Genomic DNA, 21487 nt, shown 5'->3' with positions numbered 1-21487 from the left:
ACAACTCTAAAGGGTCCACGTGAAAGGGTTATTATGATAGATTGGGCAAGCGTGGAGAACGTGACTGGGGGCTACATGCATCAACTAACAGAACAGAAAGTTTTACAGTGCTTTCTTATGCAATGTCTGGAATTTACAGATAACACAAACAGTTCAGGTTAGAGGTTGATATTATTATTATATTATTTTTAACCACCAGGGCTGGGTGATCGTGCCAAGGTCATCTGGCTATTTATCTTCTGTTTCTTTCTTTTTGTTTTTTCCCTCTTCTCCTGTCTTTTAAACTAGTCAAGACAGGGGGAGAGGAGGGCAGCATGAGAAGTGGTGGTCTCCTTCCTTACTATGATCAACATTTGTAAGTTAATTTAGCTTGAAACAATTTCAAGCTTAGATAAAAGGTTGCATGAATAGTGCACCTTCCCAGAGACCCCCATTCAAGGGTCACCAGGTGTCCCTGCAATGTCTCTGAAGGAAAACACCCTGTTGCCTGGCAAGAGTGGTGTCATCTTGAAGCAAAATCACTGTGGTGGCCGATGTTAGACTCCTGCGTACCAAGGTCTTCACACAAGGCCTGTAGCGTTGATAACCCCTCAGAAAGATGCTTACCTAACTTCCCCAGCAGTCAGGAATTCTGCAAGAAAGTCTGAGGCATCACCAGCTGCACGTTTTTACCAAAAATGTTGCTATATAAAGGATGCTTTCTGGAGGGCAGGTGCAGTGATCCACTGTCTTGTGGCTGCCCGAGATACTACTTCTGTTCATAAGTCTCTATTAAATGTTTCTTTCCGAGAAACTGCATTTGTCAGCCTCTTTTTTCAACCTCTCAGCTCCCTCAGCCTTTGGGGGTAGGTTCGTGTGACCTGCTCACTGCGGAGCTGTCCCTCAGAGCATGAGGACTCAGCCGAGGGTCACGAGTTGCACTCACTTGTCCTATTTCTTGTCTCCTTCAATCTAGAACAGCCTTTTCATGCCCTGGACTTTCAGGACCCTGAAGTTTAATGTTTATATGCAGTCCTTATGGAAAATGTTTCTCAAATTATCATCATTCTCTTGGTCAAAGCAGTGACAGAGCCTGCCCAGATTCAAGAAGACATTGCTCCTGCTGTCAACGGGAGGGATGCCAAAGAACCTGTGGCATCCTCAGTCAGCCGCAGCGGATACCGTGGTGGTGACTCGGGGAAGAAGCACCAACACTTGCGAAAGCCAGGTGTCTCCAGGGCCTGAGGCTCAGGATATTTACACAGTGTCAAAACATCACCATGCAGTGTAATTATTATTAATTACAAAAGGGAATAAGGTAGCCTCACAGGAGACAAACCAGGCAAACAGCACCCTGGCCAAATGATCTAAGATAAAACATTAATGCATAAACTAATGCCATTCTCCAACTGTCAGCTGTGGTGGGAAGACATCACTGCACAGCTGCCGAGACACTTCCACCCAAACTTCTCTCTGCTGGGTGTCAAGCTTGAAGCCATCTGATGGCTCCTCCATCTTCCTGGTTACCTCACTATTTTCTATCCCAGGCATTTCTCTGAACAAGACGTTTGCATCCTTAATCCTATCTTGACGTCGTCTTCTTGGAGGACCCAGACCAACATAAATGAGCCAAAAGCAGCTTGAGAAAACCAGTGATCAGACGGACATTTGGGACTGGCCCACCCACCTTCTGCAGGTGAAGAGGGTACTGTTCTGATTAGGAGGTGGGGCACTGACAGTCCCTGGCACAAGGTGAGGCTCCACTACTAAGCTTTCCCTTGTGACCTGGGAAAATGTCTCAGCAGAAAGGAGTCCGTGCAAGGGGCAATGATGCAGGCATTTGAAAGGTGCAAGGATGGCTGGATCCCAGAGCAAGGCTGCACCGCCTGCAGCAGAGAATAGAACACTTGTCTATGGGACCTCAAATGGCCCTGCATCCACACACACTTCCAGTATGAGCTGAGCTCTGTCAGGCCTCCCCAGGCGTGACGTCAGGCAGCCCAGCAGCATCCATCAGAATGTGGCAAGGGCATGGCCAGGATGGTATCCATGCAGGGCCAGAGCGCCAGAGTGAGATGAGGGAGCAGGCAGCCCAGCCCACGTGCCTCCCTCAGCTCAAGCCTATGGCTGTACATGGCACACGTGATGTGCAGCTCAAGTCTATAGCTGCAGTGGGTTCCTGCGTGGCTGATGGAGGGTGATTTGTAGATGGATGGGCTCAGTGCATGGCACATGTGAAATAGGCAGCAGCAGCTGTATTACTGCCACTCTCAAGGGTGGGAAGGAAAACCTTCCCAGTGGGCAGAACTGCAGGCAGCATGCCCGGCCACCCCATGTCTGCAAACAGAAGTGGCCTGAGGTGAGAATGCCCAGACTTCTGGGCAGCCTTGTGTCCCCACCTTCTGTGGGGGCCAGAAGGAAAAGGAGCCTGCAGACGAGGTCTGGGTTGAAGCAGTGGTGAACACACAGGAGGGCACAGAGTGGGAAGGTGTTCGCACATATCTGCCCACCAAGGCATCCAGCACACGAGGCACTGAGCAGCCAAGCAGACGAAATCACTCACCGGTGGACACCAGTCCTCACCGCCAGCCACTCTGGAGCGTGAAAGGGGTGACCCTGGTGACAAAAATGAAGATTCCATATGGAAGACCTCCTTCACCCTGGGTCTCATGTTGCCGGGCGCAGTGGTTCATGCCTGTAATTCCAGCACATTGGGAGGCCGAGGCAGGAGGAGGAGCATGAACTCCCTTACCAGGGCCTGCCTGGCAGCTGCCACCTCTGGATGTCCAAATTGTCCATAACAGGGTGGACGCCATCATGCCCTTTCTATCCTGGAAAGGCTGGCCGTTTGTTCTCACACGAATGGACGCCTATTTCAGGTACCAGCTGGCCTTTCCTACAGAGCCTCAGCCCACACCACTGCCTGGGGCTTAGGTTGCTTCATTCAGAGGCATGAATCCTCACACAGCAGCATCCTAGTGGGATCCACTGGTACCTGTATTGTAGCAGCCAGCCTCACGCAACTCTGCACTGGCCTTCTAGAGGCTCAGCTGAAGCAGCAGCGTGGAGAAGATGCTCTGAAAGGATGGCACCATCCTTTGGGATGCCATGCATTAATTTGGATACTTTTTATGGTACTGTGCTCCCAACAGAAAGAACACATGAATCTGGGAAACAGATTTGAAGCAGGAGTGGCCCAACTCACCCAAACTCTCCCATAGCCTACTGGGAGATTTTGCGTTTCCTCTCTACATGGTTCTGGACTTTGTAGGGTTGGAGGTCCAGTGCCCCAGGAGCACACAACAAGGATCCTACTGAATAAGCTACAGCTGCTGCAAGGACGTTTGAGCTTCTCAAACCCAGGGACCTACCAGGTCTGCTGTGTTGATAGTTGTAATTTTAGATAAGTAATGAACAGAAAAGAAGAGAACATTTCAGCCCTGAGACCAATTCCAGTGATGAAGACTGTAGCTAATCCAACTAACCACTTCCTTCTGAGTTTCTTTTCAGGAAGAAAGACCCATGGGAACCAGGGTTTTCTGAATTGATAAGAATTAGAACTGGCTGGGTGTGGTGGCTTACACCTGAAATCCCAGCACTTTCGGAGGCTGAGGCAGGAGGATGGCTTGAGTCCAGGAGTTTGAGACCAGCCTGAGCAACATGGCAAAACCCTGTGTCTACAAAAAATACAAAAAATTAGCCAGGCATGGTGGCACATGCCTGTAGTCCCAGCTACTCGGGAGACTGAGGCGGAGGATTGCTTGAGCCTAGGAGGTGGAGTTTGCAGTGACCTGAGATTGTACCACTGCACTCCAGCCTGGGTGATGTTAGGTTTTGAAGGGAAGGCAAGGGTTAAAGAATCACACACACACACACACACACACACACACACACACACACACACACACACGGCGGCTTAACAGCAACACAGGTATGTTGCAAAAACCTGTGGAGATGGGAGACCAGCTTAGTGCCAGAGCCCGTTGACTACTTACAGGCTGGGGCAATTTATAGGCCTGCGTGGGAGAGGTCGGGGCCGGGGGGCATGGCCTGCTTCCTGGGAAAATGTTGATAACATGTTCTCAGGATGAGGCGGTTCTGGCCCTTGTTCCGGCAGAATGGGGTGTTCCTTGCACTTTCTCCCAGCAGAATATAAGAGGCAGGCTGTTTCTCACCACCCAAATCCCCGTGGAATGTTTCATTTTGAAAAAGGTCTGCAAAATGGTGGGGTCATACAAAATGGTGCAAGTTGGACTAACATTCTTGCTTTATACTTTATTTTTTATTTTTATTTTTTTGACAGTCTCACTCTGTCGCCCAGGCTGGAGTGCAGTGGTGCGATCTCAGCTTACTGCAGCCTCTGCCCCCTGGGTTCAAGTAATTCTCCTGCCTCAGGCTCCTGAGTAGCTGGGACTACAGGTGTGCGCCACCACACCTGGCTAATTTTTGTATTTTTAGTAGAGACGGGGTTTCACCATGTTGGCCAGGCTAGTCTCAAACTCCTGACCTCAAGTGATCTGCCTGCCTCAGCCTCCCAAAGTGTTGGGATTACAGGTGTGAGCCACCGCTCCTGGCCACCTACTTTTGTATAAAGGGAAGAGGGTGGTGGTTGATTATCTGGCTGCTTCCTGCGGAATAGGGGTGCTGTAATCAGGATTTGGGTTTTGAAGCAGTGGGTGTCTGACTTCAGAGTCACTTTCCTGGAGGTGCTGATACTGGACTTGGCGGAGTAGGATCATATCAGTGTCTTTCTGGGTGGCTGCCTGGACAAGGGAGTTCAGCCTTCGGAAGGTAAAGTGGGATATGAAGGTGAGTACACACAGGCCAGCTGTTAGGAGGAAGAAAATTAGGGGCCTAAGAAGAGGTTACCCAAGGTATCCACATTAGGAGGGACGACCCCTGCCTCCAAGAGTTAGTGGCTTGATGTTGGATTTCTGCAGCCCTGTCTCGGAGCCTGTGGGCTGTGTCTCGAACAGTGCCGTATTCATGAACATTTAAACGGCCTTCTTGGAGATCCACACATGTGCACCCCTTCTCAGTGGCTGACAGGTCTATAGTCCTTCGGTTCTGGAGAACAACTCCCACAGGGGAACCTACCTGCCTTTGGAGGCTTGTGATGGAAGTAGGCATGTCCTCTAGGTATTATAGAGGACTGCAGAGATTTTTATATATGTAAAAGGCAGCTGAGGCTGACACACCCAACCCCGCCATTCTGGTGCCAGGTTCGACAGAGAGGAGGAAGGAGATGTAGAGCCAGCTTAGCGTGCTCGTGCTCAGAGGAGGAGGAAAGAGGGAGAGCCTGAATGGTTTGGTTGTTAGGCAAAATGTTAATGTTTGGAGATTGGAACACCAGGGTGTATGTTTGTAACCCAGCTGCCGGCAGGCAAAGATAAGTTTGTTTCATACAGAAAGAAAAGGTGGGGAGGGGGTTGGCAGGCTAAAGTTGTAAACGAAGGTAGCGAGCTGTGAGAAGATGGGGGGGTGAACCCTGAACAAATGTTTTGTTCCAACTTTTTGTTTTTCCAGGTTGAATAGCTGTTCACAAGGGTAACCCCTGTGAAGGCCAGATAAGGGATGTTGCTGGGGGAGGAGGTGAAGGCTGTTGAGTTTCGGAGAGAGAAATAGGTTTTCGTTAACAAGTGGCTATTGCAGTACAGGCAGGGCAGAAGGATATAGGTTGCAGCTGAGGGAATTGTGTGTGCATTTTTTCCAGGGAGCGCCCTTGAGTTGGATACATGGAGAGTGAGCGGTGCTGGCAGAGAGGGGAGGGGTTGGTAAGAGGTATTTTATGGAATCCAGCTTGTAACATGTTTAGAGGTTACGAGGCAAAGGAGGGTAACAGCCCTGTGCGTGACGGTCTGGGTGGATTTGATGGATTGCGGGGAAAGGTGTTCTGCCGAACAAGATTATAAACAGGTTTTGGGAATGAATTGGCAGAGTAGGGGAGATGCAGGTTTATTTTGGACCAAGTTTCTGTAGTTAGGTTAACAGGAAGGGCTGTGAACTGCTGGATTTGTGTGGACAAACAAATTTAACAGTTGGAAGAAAGAGGGGAGTGTGACTGATTTAAGAGCAATGTGTGAGGCTGACGAAGGGGACCTGGCTGCCAGAGGTTGGGGGTGAGGACTTAGCATATCCACAAAGGACAAAATGAAAAAAGGTGATTTGAGTAGGAGTGAAATTCTGAAAGGTGCCCTGTAACCATAGCTCCTGGATTGATGTGAGGAATTCGAGTGGAGTATCCAGGGACGTGGGGAGGGAGAGATCTGAAACAAGGTATGAGATAAAAGATTTGAAATTGGAGGCGGAGAGTGTTACGGACCAGGGCCTTCTGGATAGGCAACTTCTGCAACTCTTGTTAAGCACAGGGAGGTTGGTCCTGTGAGGGGGAAGAATATTTTTTGCGGGGGGAGAAAACTTCTGGATGTGGATCTGGAGCTTTTCTTAGTTTGGAATGGTGTATCCAGTGTGGAAAGTGTGTTAGCTTTGCCGCTGTGGGAGTAGCTAGAATAACCTGCTGAGGACTCGTCCACTTAGGTAGGAGAGGGGAGGAGGAGTCTGTGATCCAGACCCAGTCCCCACTGGTTGTAGGGACAGGAACCAGTGTTTTGAGGATGGACTTTCAGGCGGAGGCAAGTAAGCGTTTGTGGACTGTCTATTAGATGGTGAGAGAGGTGTAATGCTGGCCAAGTATCCCATGCAGAAGGGCGGGGAGATAAGGGAGATTTTGGAGGATAAAGGGATGTCCATACATATGTTCAAATGGGCTTAGGCTGAGGGGCTTGTGAGGAATGGCTTATAAAGGCATGAGGAGAAGTGAAGTTTAGGCCATTTTAACCTCTAGGGAGAGTTTGGATAACTGTTGTTTTAGAAGGCCATTGGCCCATTCAATCTTACCTGAAGATTGGGGGCAATAAGGAATATGGAAGGCCCATTTGATGTTTAGAGCCTTTGCCAGCTGTTGGTTAACCTGTGAGACAAATGTTGGCCTGCTGTCTGCCTGGATGAAAGAGGGGAGTCCAAACCGGGGGACAATATGGGTGAGGAAAATAGAAGTGACAGTTTGCTTTTTCAGTAGTAGTAGTAGTGGTAGGAAAAGCCTCTATACATCCATACGATCTACTATTGTCAGAAGGTTCTGGACTTATTTTACAGGGAGCATGCAGGTGAAGGTGATTTGCCAGTCCTGTCCTGGCAGGTGTCCTCGGGCCTGGTGTGTGGGGAAAGGGGGTGATCTGATGGCATCCTGAGGGGAAGTTTGAGTGCAAAGGGAACATGCCTTAGTGATATTTTTGAGATTGGTGGCCATGGTGGGAGAATGTATACGTTTTTAAGAGCTGAAGTAGAGGGAGGCAACCAGCATGGAAATGGTTGTGCACATATAAAAGTACAGAAGGTTGTTTTTTTTTTGGAGACAGAGTCTTGCTCTGTCACCCAGACTGGAGTGCAGTGGTGTGATCTTGGCTCAATGCAAACTCCGCCTCCCGGGTTCAAGCAGTTCTCTGCCTCACCCTCCTGAGTAGCTGGGATTACAGGCGCATGCCACCACACCTGGCTAATTTTTGTGTTCTTAGTAGAGATGGGGTTTCACCATGTTGGCCAGGCTGGTTTTGAACTCCTGACCTTGTTTACACCTGCCTCAGCCTCCCAAAGTGCTGGGATTACAGGCGTGAGCCACCATGCCTGGCCCAGGAGGTTTTTAAAACTTGGCCAAGACAATTTTAGCACTGAGGTAGAACCATTTTTTCCTGAATGGCACCAGCCAGGACAAGTGAGGTTTGTTCCTCCTGGGTATATACAGGGTATATGCTGGGAAAACTGGGCAATAATGATGGGGTTTAAGGGCTGCCTGCTGGGCTACCTAATTTGCTAAAAAATTTCCCTTGGTTACGGCATTTGTAGCCTTTTGGTGTCCCTTACAGTGGATGATGGTGGCCTGCAGTGGTAGTTTAGCTGCCTCCACCAGCTTGTGTGTGTTTGCCATTTACTATGGGGGTTCCTTTTAGCTAGGAAACTCCTTTCCTGCCAGATTAAGGTGTGAGAATGTAGGATGCGGTATGCATATTTGGTATTGGTGTAATTTTTTTCTTTTTTCCTGTAACGGAGTCTCGCTCTGCTGCCTAGGCTGGAGTGCAGTGGCACAATCTTGGCTCACTGCAACCTCCACCTCCCAGGTTCAAGCAATTCTGCCTCAGCCTCCCGAGTAGCTGGGACTGCAGGTGCCCACCACCATGCCCGGCTAATTTTTGTATTTTCAGTGGAGATGGGGTTTCACCATGTTGGCCAGGCTGGTCTCAAACTCCTGACATCGTGATCTGCCCGCCTTGGCCTCCCAAAGTGCTGGGATTACACGTGTGACCCACCATGCCGGGCAGGAATCAGTGTAAATGTTAACCCTCTTTCCCTTTGTTAGGGTGAGGGCCCTGGTTAGGTCATCTATCTCTATCTGTTGAGAGGTAGTTCTGCCTGTTGCAAGGTAGTATTGGGGGGAGAGCATTGGATTCTAGGAGTTTATTTTGGCAACGATGTTGTAACCAGATGCTGGACATGGCTTTTTTTTTTTTTTTTTTTTTTTTTGAGACGGAGTCTCACTCTGTAGCCCAGGCTGGAGTGCAGTGGCTGGATCTCAGCTTACTGCAAGCTCCGCCTCCTGGGTTCACACCATTCTCCGGCCTCAGCCTCATGAGTAGCTGGGACTACAGGCGCCTGCCACCTCGCCCGGCTAGTTTTTTGTATTTCTTAGTAGAGACGAGGTTTCACTGTGTTAGCCAGGATGGTCTCGATCTCCTGACCTCGTGATCCGCCCGTCTCGGCCTCCCAAAGTGCTGGGATTACAGGCTTGAGCCACCGTGCCCGGCTGGACATGGCTTCTTTAAAGAGCTTCTGTTAATGAACCATGTAGTTGTTCCCTGCAAAGGGGCTTCTGAAATGTGTTGGAAGAGGGAGGGGAGGGAGCCTAAGAGGTCCAGGGAGGACTGAGACAGCTCAGAGTCAGAGGTGTTTACAGGGAGGAGGGCGGGAGGGTTGAGAGCTTTACCTTTCTGGAAGGTGATTAGATGGTTTCCTATGAATAAGGTGTGTACCTGCTGTAAGCAGGATGGTGGGAGGGATAGAAGAGATTGACGGCTCCTGAGGTACTGTAGGTTATGATGTGTTGGTAGAGTGAGTTTCTGAGCTGCCTCCGAGGCCAGCAGTGTGGCCCACCCAAGATTTTTAGGCAGGGTGGCCAGCCCTGGACGACAGAGTCTGGTTGTTTTGAGAGGCACGTCATGGCTTGTGTTTGGCAAAAAGTTTAAGAGCAAGCCCTTATCAGAATGAACACGCAGAGTAACGGGCTTGGGGGGTTGGGCAGTCCCAGTTCTGGGGCCATTGAAAGGGTATTTTTTAGTTTTTTTAAAGTGTGAATTGATGGAACAAGCCGGGTTCAGAGGCTGTAGGCTGGGCCCACGTGAGGCCATGTAGAGCAGCTTGGCCAGCAAACAGAAGTTGGGAATCCACAGCCGGAGGTATCCCATGAGGCCCAAGAAGGAGAGGAGGTCCTTCTTTGTGTGGGAAGGGGCAATGTCTTGAATTAGCTCCTTTTGTTGGGTTGGGATGGCCTAAGAATTAGAGGTTAGAACTCAGGTGAGTGACCTGGGTTTGAGTGAGTGACCTGGGTTTGGTCTACCTGAGACTTTGCTGGTGAGACCCAATATCTTTACCTATGGAGGAAGTTTAAAAGCTGAGTGGTGTGTTGGACAGACTGGTTAAGGGAGGGGCTACAGGGAAGTAGGTAATTGACTTATTGGGGGAGGGTGCTAGGAGCAGTGGGAAGTTCAGCTAGGTCCTTGGTGAGGGCCTGTCTGAATCGGTGGGGGCTGTCCCGGAACCCTGGTGGGAGTATGGTCCACGTTAGTTGGGTGGACGTGTGGGTATTAGGATTTGACCAAGTGAAAGCAAAAATACTTTGGGAAGCCGAATTTAAGGGAATAGTGAAAAAAGTGTCCTTTAAATCCAATACAGAGAAGTGTGTGGTAGAAGAGGGACTATGGGAGAGTGGCATATGCGAAATGAGAGTGGAGTGTTGGATGCACTGGTATTACCACCTGGTTAACAACTCAGAGATCCTGGACCAAGTGATAGGATCTTGAGAATTTGAGCTTGTAAAAGTTTACAGATAATAGGTTTGAGGCCCCTGAGGCTGCCTGGGTTAGGGGATATTGAGACTGATGATGGAAAACAGAGTGGTTTTGGAGGGTTATTTACCTGGGATGTGATGTGTGGCTATTGTGGGTTTAAAAATGTTCCAGGCCGGGTGCGGTGGCTCAAGCCTGTAATCCCAGCACTTTGGGAGGCCGAGACGGGCGGATCACGAGGTCAGGAGATCGAGACCATCTTGGCTAACACGGTGAAACCCCGTCTGTACTAAAAAATACAAAAAACTAGCCGGGCGAGGTGGCGGGCGCCTGTAGTCCCAGCTACTTGGGAGGCTGAGCCAGGAGAATGGCGTAAACCTGGGAGGCGGAGCTTGCAGTGAGCTGAGATCTGGCCACTGCACTCCAGCCTGGGGGACAGAGCGAGACTCCGTCTCAAAAAAAAAAAAAAAAAAAAAAAAAAAAGTTCCAAATTTCAGGATTAACAGAAGGTAAGAGGCTGGATAATGAGAATGAGGGGGAGAAGGAAGCGTCTGAGTGGCAGAGTAAAATAAAAGGAGTGGAATTGCAGGAGGCAGATTGTATGGAGGCCTGGGATTTACTTAGTATGTCCCGCCCCAAGATAGGAGTGGGGCACTGAGGGATAACCAGGAAGGAGTGGGTGAAGGGGGTGTTGAGTAGGTTGCATAATAGAAGACCAGTCTGTTTGTGCCTAGAGGGGATTCCATCAACTCCCACAATAGAGAGAGAAGAACTGAGGAGGGGTCTGGAATATTCTAATAAGACAGAGTAACTAGTCCCTGTATCCAATAGGAAAGACATGGGCTTACCAGAGACTGACCCTGGGTTCCGAGGTGGTGATGGCAGCTGGGGTGGCGGGCCCCTGGCCCCATCAGTCTTCGGTTACAGGTGGTGAAGCAGAAGAGGAGCTTTGCTGAACACAGTCCCACTTCCAGTGTTCCTTGATGCCACAGATGGGGCAAGGTTTTGAGAGTAGGCCTTTGCCCAGTGGCTCTGTTGGCTGCACTTAAAACAGGCTTCTGGTGGAGTTTGTTGCAGGGTTGAGGATTTCTGTACATGTTGGGAACTCTGTTGAATGGCAGCTGCCAACATCTGGCATTTAGCCTTGTCTCTTTTTAACTTTTCCTCTCTATTGTTAAAGACCTTAAAGGCCACTTTGATTAAGTCTCTTTAGGAGGTTTGAGGGCTATTCTCCAGTTTTTAAAGTTTCATTAGAATGTCTGGAGCTGACTGGAAAATGAAGTGTAAATGGAGGTAGATTCTTCCCTTATTGGCATTAGGGTTCAAGGTGGCATATTTAGGTGTGGCATATTTAGGTATGGCCTCTGAAAGGCAGAAGAAAAGAGCAGGAATGGCTTTATTTATTTATTTTTGAGACAGAGTTTCGCTCTTTTTGCCCAGGCTGGAGTGCAATGGCATGATCTCGGCTCACCACAACCTCTGCCTCCCAACTAGCTGAGACTCGGACTGGCTCTCCTTGCTCCTCAAGCTTGCAGACAGTCTATTGTGGGACCTTATGATTGTGTAAGTTAATCCCCTTTATACAAGCATGTGCCACCGTGCCTGGCTAATTTTTTTTTTTTTAAGTACAGACGGAGTTTCTCCATGTTGGTCAGGCTGGTCTTGAACTCCTGACCTCAGGTGATCTGCCTGCCTTGGCCTCCCAAAGTGCTGGGATTACAGGTGTGAGCCAGCATGCCTGGCCAGGAATGGCTTTATTTATGCCAGCTAGGAGGCATATCATATGGCCTTATTTCTATCTGTCTGCAGAAGTTGCCTGATAATCCCAACTGGGGTCAGTTCTGGGGATAGTTAGGGTCCATACTGGGTTATGAGCAGCATTTTTTTGGTGGAGGGTGTCTACGTGGGTCTGGGCAGCTATCCAGATGCATTCCCTGTCCTCAGGGGTGAGGGTGCAGGAGAGGATGACATATATGACATGCCAGATAAGGTCATGAAATTGAGTGACATACAGAAATTCTTTGAGGAAGGAGGTGGGATCTGTGCAAAAGGAGCTGAGTCTCTTTTTAAGCTGAGAGAAGTTGAACTCAGATTATGCCTTTGGTCCCTGTGACCTCCTGCAAAGGGAGAACTTTGGAGGGCCTTTGACCGTGTGCCTGGTTTTTGGTGGAAGGGGGCTGGGCATGTGCCTAGTTTGTTAGCCAGGTTGAAATTAGAGGAAGAAGGCTTGTCTGGAGGAGAAGGCGTTTTTGCGGGTTTTTTGTTGAGGAGGAAGATTTGAAAAGATGAACGGGATTGGCAGAGAGAGAGAGTGAGCCAGGAACACAGATAAGCAAAGCACCTCAGATCATTTATTATTTTGTTGGAGGAAGTCTTTTAGATTATGTTAGATTTGGAAATTGAATGTTTTGGTTTTTGGTATTGACTATTATTGTCCAGTTTACACGGGGACTAGGCAACATTACAGGGGAAAGTACAGAGGAAAGTAAAGTGTTCAGTTTTTTGTTTTTGTTTCAAGACTGAGTCTCGCTCTGTTGCCCAGGCTGGAGTGCAGTGGTGCAATCTCGGCTCACTGAAAGCTCCACCTCCTTGCAGAAGGTGGGTTCAAGTGATTCTCCTGCCTCAGCCTCCCAAGTAGCTGGGATTACAGGCGCCTGCCACCATACCCGGCTAATTTTTGTATTTTTAGTAGAGACAGGGTTCCACCATATTGGCCAGGCTGGTCTCGAATTCCTGACTTTGTGATCTGCCCACCTTGGCCTCCCAAAGTGCTGAGATTACAGGCATGAGTCACTGAGCTCAACCAGCAAGGCATTCAGTTTTAATGCAGTTTGCCAAGCCCTGGGCTTGGAGGTTCTGGATGAAGCATCCAAGAGTGGTGTCTTGAAGAGGTTTTCAGGAGTCTTGCCCCATACTGCTGGCCAGAGGGTGAGAAATTTAGAGGATGGAAGTACCCCAGAGGGAAGTGAATACCCTGGAGGGGAGTAAGTACCCCGATTCCTCCTGGGAGAAGGGACATAGGAGAGCCAGGACGTCCCTACAGCTCTTTGCAGTCCCCCAGAGGCTGCAGTGGCCAGAGTGGTGAGTGTTCTGATGGCGTCCCCTCAAAGGGCAGGCCACAGTCACCTGGTGACCAGGGAGACCTCTTACCCAGTGCTGGAATTTTCTGGTGAACCCCCAGAAATATGAGAGGAATCCAGAAAGGAAAAAAAGGGAGACTCACCCACTAATTGGAGATGGGTATTGGATGTGATATCCAGCAATGAGATTGATACTTGCTGGAGCTGCCTGGAAAGGGGAAGGAAGCAAAAAGAGGATGAAGAGTTTGATCAGGATCTGGAAGTCAGCCAGAGAAGAAGAGAGAATAAAGGAACAGGACTGGGAATAGGGAGTCCCCTCAGGATCTGGAAGCAGGCCCGGGTCTGGTTTTTGCTGCTTGCTGCTTTCCAGGTTGCAAGAAAAGATTTACCCATTTAGAACCCAATCCCCATCCTGGGTTTTGGCATCAAAATGTTAGGTTTTGAAGGGAAGGCGAGGGTTAAAGAATCACACACACACATACACACAGAGAGAGAGAGAGACAGAGAGAGAGAGATTGTAGCTCAACAACAACACAGGTATATTGCAAAAACCTGTAGAGATGGGGGATGAGCTTAATTCCAGAGCCCACAGCTACTTACAGGCTGGGGAAATTTATAGGTGTGATGGTTAATACTGGAGAAACATGAAAAGCCAAGACTGGCCTAGCCTCCCAGCCTACATCTTTCTCCCATGCTGGATGCTTCCTGCCCTCCAACATCTCACTCCAGGTTCTTCAGTTTTGAGACTCGGACAGGCTCTCCTTACTCCTCAAGCTTGCAGACAGCCTATTGTGGGAAATTGTGATTGTGTAAGTTAATACTCCCCTTTATATATCTATTCCATTAGTTCTGTCCCTCTGGATAACTCTGACTAATACAGATTTTGCTACCAGGAGTGGTTCTGGAGGAACAGAATATTAAGGATGGAGTTCTTTTGTTGGTTTTGGGGTTTCTGGATTTGGCTGGTTAATATGATTAAACCCCAAAATGTTAAGGACTCTACTTCTAATAGTATGGAGAACACTGATAGTCCTTGGCGTAAACTGTTTAGAGAGTTATGCAAAATAAATGCATTTGACGCTCCTGATTCACGGCTCATGAGAGGCAAGGAGTTTGGTAACTCTATACATAATACCTTTGACTATATGTGGAGAACCAAGGAACATGATGAAGCTGGTTGGTTGCTCCTAAGTTCAGTGGACAAGGTGATGAAAGAAAATGATGGCTGGACCAGGGGCGGGGGCTCATGCCTGTAATCCCAGCACTTTGAGAGGCTGAGGCGGGCAGATCATGAGGTCAAGAGATCAAGACCATCCTGGATAACACGGTGAAAACCTGTCTCTACTAAAAATACAAAAAATTATCCAGGAGTGGTGGGTGGTGGGTGCCTGTAGTCCCAGCTACTCGGGAGACTGAGGCAGGAGAATGGCATGAACCCAGGAGGCGGAGCTTGCAGTGAGTCAAGATTGTGCCATTGCACTCCAGCCTGGGCAACAGAGTGAGACTCCGCCTCAAAAAAAAAAAAAAAAAAAAAAAAAAAAAGAGGCCGGGCGCGGTGGCTCAAGCCTGTAATCCCAGCACTTTGGGAGGCTGAGGCGGGCGGATCACGAGGTCAGGAGATCGAGACCATCCTGGCTGACACGGTGAAACCCCGTCTCTACTAAAAAATACAAAAAACTAGCCGGGCGAGGTGGCGGGCGCCTGTAGTCCCAGCTACTGGGGAGGCTGAGGCAGGAGAATTGCGTGAACCCGGGAGGTGGAGCCTGCAGTGAGCTGAGATCCGGCCACTGCACTCCAGCCTGGGCGGCAGAGCGAGACTCCGTCTCAAAAAAAAAAAAAAAAAAAAAAAAAAAAAAAAAGAAAACAATGGCCAGGCAGGGTGGCTCATGCCTGTAATCCTAGCACTTTGATAGGCCAAGGTGGGTGGATCACCTGAGGTCAGGAGGCAGAGGTCAGGTAATTAATGGAGTTTTAGCTCAGGTCCAACTTACAGTGGGTCCAGTGGGTCCCCAGACTCATCCTGTGGTCATTTCCGAGTGCCAGGATGCATAATTGGCATAGACATACTTAGCAGCTGGCAGAACCCCTACATTGGCTCCCTGACTGGTAAAGACTATTATGGTTGGAAATGCCAAATGGAAGCCATTAGAGCTGCCTGTACTGAGAAAAGTAGTAAATCAGAAACTATTGAATCTCTGGAGGGAATGTGGAGATTAGTACCACTATCAAGGACTTGAAGGACGCAGGGGTGGTGACTCCCACCGCCTCCCCATCAACTTGCCCATTTGGCCTGTGCAGAAGACAGCTGGATCTTGGAGAATGACACTCATGGATTATCGTGGGCTAAACCAAGTGGTGACTCCACTTGCAGCTGCCGTACCAGGTGCGGTTTCATTGCTGGTGCAAATCAACAACCTCCTGGTGTTGGGAACAGGCCCCCCAAAATCTGGCCACAAACTGGCCCCAAAACTGCCATAAACAACATCTCTGCAGCACTGTGACATTTTCATGATGGCCATAACGCCACACTGGAAGGTTGTGGGTTTACTGGAATGAAGGCAAGGAACACCTGACCCACCCAGGGCGGGAAAACCGCTTAAAGGTGTTCTTAAGCCACAAACAATAGCACAAGCGATCTGTGCCTTGAGGACATGCTCCTGCTGCAGATAACTAGCCAGACCCATCCCTTTGTTTCCCATAAGGGGTCCTTTTAGTTAATCTAATATCTATAGAAACAATGCTAATTACTGGTTTGCTGTTAATAAATATGTGGGTAAATCTCTGTTCGGGGCTGTCAGCTGTGAAAGCTGTGAGACCCCTGATTTCTCATTTCATGCCTCTGTATTTGTGTGTGTATGTCTTTAATTCCTCTAGCACTGCTGGGTTAGGGTCTCCCCAACCAAGCTGGTCTCGGCATCCTGGTACCTGGTATGCAACCATTGACTTGGCAAATGCCTTTTTCTCCATTCCTGTCCATAAGGCCCACCAGAAGCAATTTGTCTTCAGCTGGCCAGGCCAGCAATATACCTTTACTATCTTGCCTCGGGTGTATTAACTCTCCAGCTTTGCGTCGTAACCTTATTTAGAGAGAGCTTGATCACTTTTTGCTTCTGCAAGATGTCACACTGGTCCATTACATTGATGACATTATGCTGACTGGATCCAGTGAGTAAGAAGTAGCAAACACACTGGACTTACTGGTGAGACATTTGCATGCCAGAGGATGCAAAACAAATCTGACTAAAATTCAGGGACTTTCTACCTCGGTAAAATTTCTAGGGGTCTATGGTGTGGGGCCTGTTGAGATATTCCTTCTAAGGTGAAGGAAGCTGCATTTGGCCCCTCCTACAACCAAGAAAGAAGCATAATGCCTAGTGGGGTTATTTGGATTTTGGAGGCAACACATTCCTCATTTGGGTGTGTTACCCCAGCCCATTTATCGAGTGACCCAAAAGGCTGCCAGTTTTGAGTGGGGTCCAGAACAGGAGAAGGCTCTGCAACAGGTCCAGGCTGCTGTGCAAGCTGCTCTGCCACTTGGGCCATATGACCCAGCAGATCCAATGGTGCTTGAGGTGTCAGTGGCAGATAGGGATGCTGTTTGGAGCCTTTGGCAGGCCCCCACAGGTGAATCACAGCAGAGGCCTCTAGGATTTTGGAGCAAGGCCCTGCCATCTTCTGCAGATAGCTACTCTCCTTTTGAGAGACAGCTCTTGTCCTGTTACTGGACTTCGGTGGAAACTGTATGTTTGACTATGGCTCATCAAGTCACCATGTGACCTGAACTGTCTTTCTTGAACTGGGTGCTTTCTGACCCATCTAGCCATAAAGTGGGTCATGCACAGCAGCATTCCATCATCAAATGGAAGTGGTATGTACATGATCGGGCTCAAGCAGGCCCTGAAGGCACAAGTAAGTTACATGAGGAAGTGGCTCAAATCCCCATGACTCCACTCCTGCCCCCCTGCCTTCTCTCCCCCAGCCTGCAATGATGGCCTTATGGGGAGTTCTCCATGATCAGTTGACAGAGGAAGAGAAGACGAGGCCCTGGTTCATAGATGGTTCTGCACGATATGCAGACACCACCTGAAAGTGGACAGCTGCAGCACTATTGCCCCTTTCTAAGACATCCTTGGAAGACAGCGGTGAAGGGAAATCTTCCCAGTGGGCAGAACTCTGAGCAGTGCACCTGGTTGTGTGCTTTGCATGGAAGGAGAAATGGGCAGATGTGTGATTATATACTGATTCATGGGCTGTAGCCAATGGTTTGGCTGGATGGTCAGGGACTTGGAAGAAGCATGATTGGAAAATTGGTGACAAAGAAATTTGGGGAAGAGGTATGTGGGTGGACCTCTCTGAGTGGTCAAAAACTGTGAAGATATTTGTGTCTCATGTGAGTGCTCACCAATGGGTGACCTCAGCAGAGGAGTTTCATAATCAAGTGGATAGGATGACCCATTCTGTGGACACCACTCAGCCTCTTTCCCCAGCCACCCCTGTCATTGCCCAATGGGCCCATGAACAAAGTGGCCATGGTGGCCAGGATGGAGGTTACTCATGGGTTCAGCAACACGGACTTCCACTTACCAAGGCTGATTCGGCTACAGCCACTGCTGAGTGCCCAATTTGCCATCAACAGAGACCAACGCTGAGCTCTCAATATGACACCATCATTCCTCGGGGTGATCAGTCACCTACCTGGTGGCAGGTTGATTTACTGGACCTCTTCCATCATGGAAAGGGCAGAGGTTTGTCCTCACTGGCATAGACACTCTGGATATGGGTCTGCCTATCCTGCAGGCAATGCTTCTGCCAAGACTACCATCTGTGGACCTATGGAATGCCTTATCATCTACTGTTATGGTATTCCACACACCATTGCCTCTGACCAAGGCACTCACTTTATGGCTAAAGAAGTGTAGTAGTGGGTTCATTCTCATGGAATTCACTGGTTTTACCATGTTCGCCATCACCCTGAAGCAGGTGGATTGCTAGAATGGTGGAATGGCCTTTTGAAGTCACAATTACAATGCCAACTAGGTGACACTACTTTGCAAGGCTGGGGCAAAGTTCTCCAGAAGGCCGTGTATGCTCTGAATCAGTGTCCAATATATGGTACTGTTTCTCCCATAGCCAGGATTCATGGGTCCAGGAATCGAGGGGTGGAAGTGGAAGTGGCACCACTCACCATCACCCCTACTGATCCACTAGCAAAATTTTTGCTTTGTGTTCCCGTGACATTACATTCTGCTGGCCTAGAGGTCTGAGGTCTTAGTTTCAGAGGAATGCTGCTACCAAGAGACACAACAATGATCCCATTAAACTGGAAGTTCAGATTCCCACCTGGACACTTTGGGCTCCTCCTACCTTTAAGTCAACAAGCTAAGAGGGAGTTACAGTGTTGCCTGGGGTGCTTGACCTGGACTATCAAGATGAAATCAATCTACTCCACAACGGAGGTATGGAACAGTATGTGTGGAATACAGGCGATCCATTGGGGCATCTCTTAATATTACCATGCCCTGTGATTAAGGTCAGTAGGAATCTATAACAGCCCAATCCAGGCAGGACTACAAATGGCCCAGACCCTTCAGGAATGAAGGTTTGGGTCACTCCACCAGGAAAAAAACCATGGTCTGTGGAGGTGCCTGCTGAAGGCAAAGGAAATACAGAATGGGCAGTAGAAGAAAGTAGTGATCAATATCAGCTACAACCATGTGACCAGCTGCAGAAATGGGGACTGTAATTGTCATGAGTATTTTTCCTTCTTTTGTTAAAAACTTGTTTGTGTTGGCCAGACGCAGTGGCTCAGGTCTGTAATCCCAGCACTTTGGGAGGCCAGGGTGGGCGGATCACAAGGTCAGGAGATTGAGAATATCCTGGCTAACACAGTGAAACCCCGTCTCTACTAAAAATACAAAAAATTAGCCAGACGTGGTGGTGGGTGCCTGTAGTCCCAGCTACTCGGGAGGCTGAGGCAGGAGAATGGCATAAACCCGGGAGGCGGAGCTTGCAGTGAGCTGAGATTGCACCACTGTACTCCAGCCTGGGCAACTGACCAAGACTCCATCTCAGAAAAAAAACCAAACATGTTTGTGCATGTATACACTTGCACTAAGAATATCTTCATTTTATTTCATTTTCCTTTATCATGTGACATAAGATTTATTGACTTCATGTCAGCATTTAAACATTAACTTTATGTAATAGTATTTGGGTTGGGGATTGGTTTCCAGTTGTACAAAAGATAGTTGTACTTTAGGCATAATTATAATTATTATTGTCTTTATTTGAAGATTATGTATGATCTCAGGAGATGTGTATGGGTTCAAGTTGACAAGGGGTGGACTTGAGATGGTTAATACTGAGTGTCAACTTGATTGGATTGAAGAATGCAAAGTATTGATCCTGGGTGTGTATGCAAGGGTGTTGCCAAAGGATATCAACATTCGAGTCAGTGGGCTGGGGAAGGCATACTCACCCTTAATCTGGTGGGAACCATCTAATCAGATACCAGTGAATATAAAGCAAGCAGAAAAACATGAAAAGGAGAGACTGGCCTAGCCTCCCAGCCTACATCTTTCTTCCATGCTTGGACACTTCCTGCCCTGGAACATCAGACTTCCAAGTTCTTCCATATGTGTGTGTGTGTGTGTGTGTGTGTGTGTGTGTGTGTATGTGTATGTATTCTATTAGTTCTGTCCCTCTAGAGAACCCTAATACACACTACTACCACCCAAAAGTTTCCCCCACTCCAGGGCAAGTCCAACTCCTAGACAAGACACTCCCAGCCTCTATCACCAGCCCCTCCGTATACTGAGTGGCTGTTGGTGGCCAGAGATTTCCCAGCCTGTTTTCTGGGAATGCCCCCTCTCCCTCAGGGATGCCTCAGGGCTGCCTGGCACATGCCAAGCCCAGTGTGCTGTCATCTTCCTCCAGAGAAGGGATGAGTCATACCACTGTCTCCTCACACCAGATATGGGATAGCCACAGCAGAAGCTGTTGCAGGAAGTCAGGGACCCCAAACGGAGGGACCAGCTGAAGCCATGGCAGAAGAATATAAATTGTGAAGATTTCACGGACATTTATCACTTCCCCAATAAATACTCTTGTGATTTCCTATGCCTGTCTTTAATCTCTTAATCCTGTCATCTTCATAAGCAGAGGATGTATGCCTCAGGACCCTGTGATGACTGCATTAACTGCACAAATTGTTTGTAAGGCATGTGTGTTTGAACAATGTGAAATCTGGGCACCTTAAGAACAGGATCACAGCGATTTCTCAGGGAACAAGGGAGGTAACTTTAAAGTCTGTGGGCCGGGCAGGACAGAGGCATATTTCTCTTATTACTGAAAACGGGTAAGAGAAGTATCGCTGAATTCTTTCCCCAGTAAGGAATATTAATTAACAGCCCTGGGAAAAGAATGCATTCCCAGGGTGGGGCCTCTGAAATGGCCGCTCTGGGGGTGTCTGCCTTATGCAGATGTAGATGGGGATGAAGTGCCCTAGTCTCCTGCAGCACCCCCAGGCTCGCTAGGATTAGGAAATTCCCGCCTGGCGAATGACAGTCAGACTGGTTCTCTGCTCTTGAACCTTGTTTATCAATGACAATGCATGCACAGTGGGACATGGAAGTTCATTAGTGATTCTAGTTTCGCCCTGACCTTGTGATCTCGCCCTGACCTCCTGCCTTGTGATCTTTTATTGCCCTTAAAGCATGTGACCTCTGTGACCCACACCCTATTTGTGCACTCCCTCCCCTTTGAAAATTGCTAATAAAAACGTGCAGTTTTACGGCTCAGGGGGCATCAAGGAACCTGATGACATGTGATGTTTCCCCCAGACACCCAGCTTTAAAATTTCTCTCTCTTGTACTCTTTCCCTTTATTTCTCAGACCAGCTGCCACTTAGGGAAATAGAAAAGAACCCACGTTGGGCCGGGCGCGGTGGCTCAAGCCTGTAATCCCAGCACTTTGGGAGGCCAAGACAGGCGGATCACGAGGTCAGGAGATCGAGACCAGCCTGGCTAACACGGTGAAACCCCGTCTCTACTAAAAAATACAAAAAACTAGCTGGGCGAGGTTGCGGGCTCCTGTAGTCCCAGCTACTCGGGAGGCTGAGGCAGGAGAATGGCATAAACCCAGGAGGCAGAGCTTGCAGTGAGCTGAGATCCGGCCACTGCACTCCAGCCTGGGCGACAAAGCGAGACTCCATCTCAAAAAAAAAAAAAAAAAAAAGAACCCACGTTGAATATCGGGGGTGGGGTTTCCCCAGGTAAGAAGCCACTTTATGGCCCAGAGAAATTCCAGGGAAAA

At 48.8% G+C, this 21487-nt stretch overlaps 2 protein-coding genes across 2 annotated transcripts in view; one reads left to right on the top strand and one right to left on the bottom strand.

Annotated features, from left to right (window-relative positions):
- LOC126960995 (UPF0488 protein C8orf33) overlaps positions 1-21487 on the top strand; it is a 200659-nt gene that overhangs the window by 28027 nt on the left and 151145 nt on the right. The window lies entirely within an intron of this gene.
- The window catches only part of ZNF34 (zinc finger protein 34), a 129082-nt gene that overhangs the window by 83377 nt on the left and 24218 nt on the right, over positions 1-21487 (bottom strand). The window lies entirely within an intron of this gene.

This window comes from Macaca thibetana, chromosome 8 (assembly GCF_024542745.1).
Source record: "Macaca thibetana thibetana isolate TM-01 chromosome 8, ASM2454274v1, whole genome shotgun sequence".
Lineage (NCBI taxonomy): Eukaryota > Metazoa > Chordata > Mammalia > Primates > Cercopithecidae > Macaca > Macaca thibetana.
This window is presented reverse-complemented; position numbering and strand designations above follow the sequence as displayed.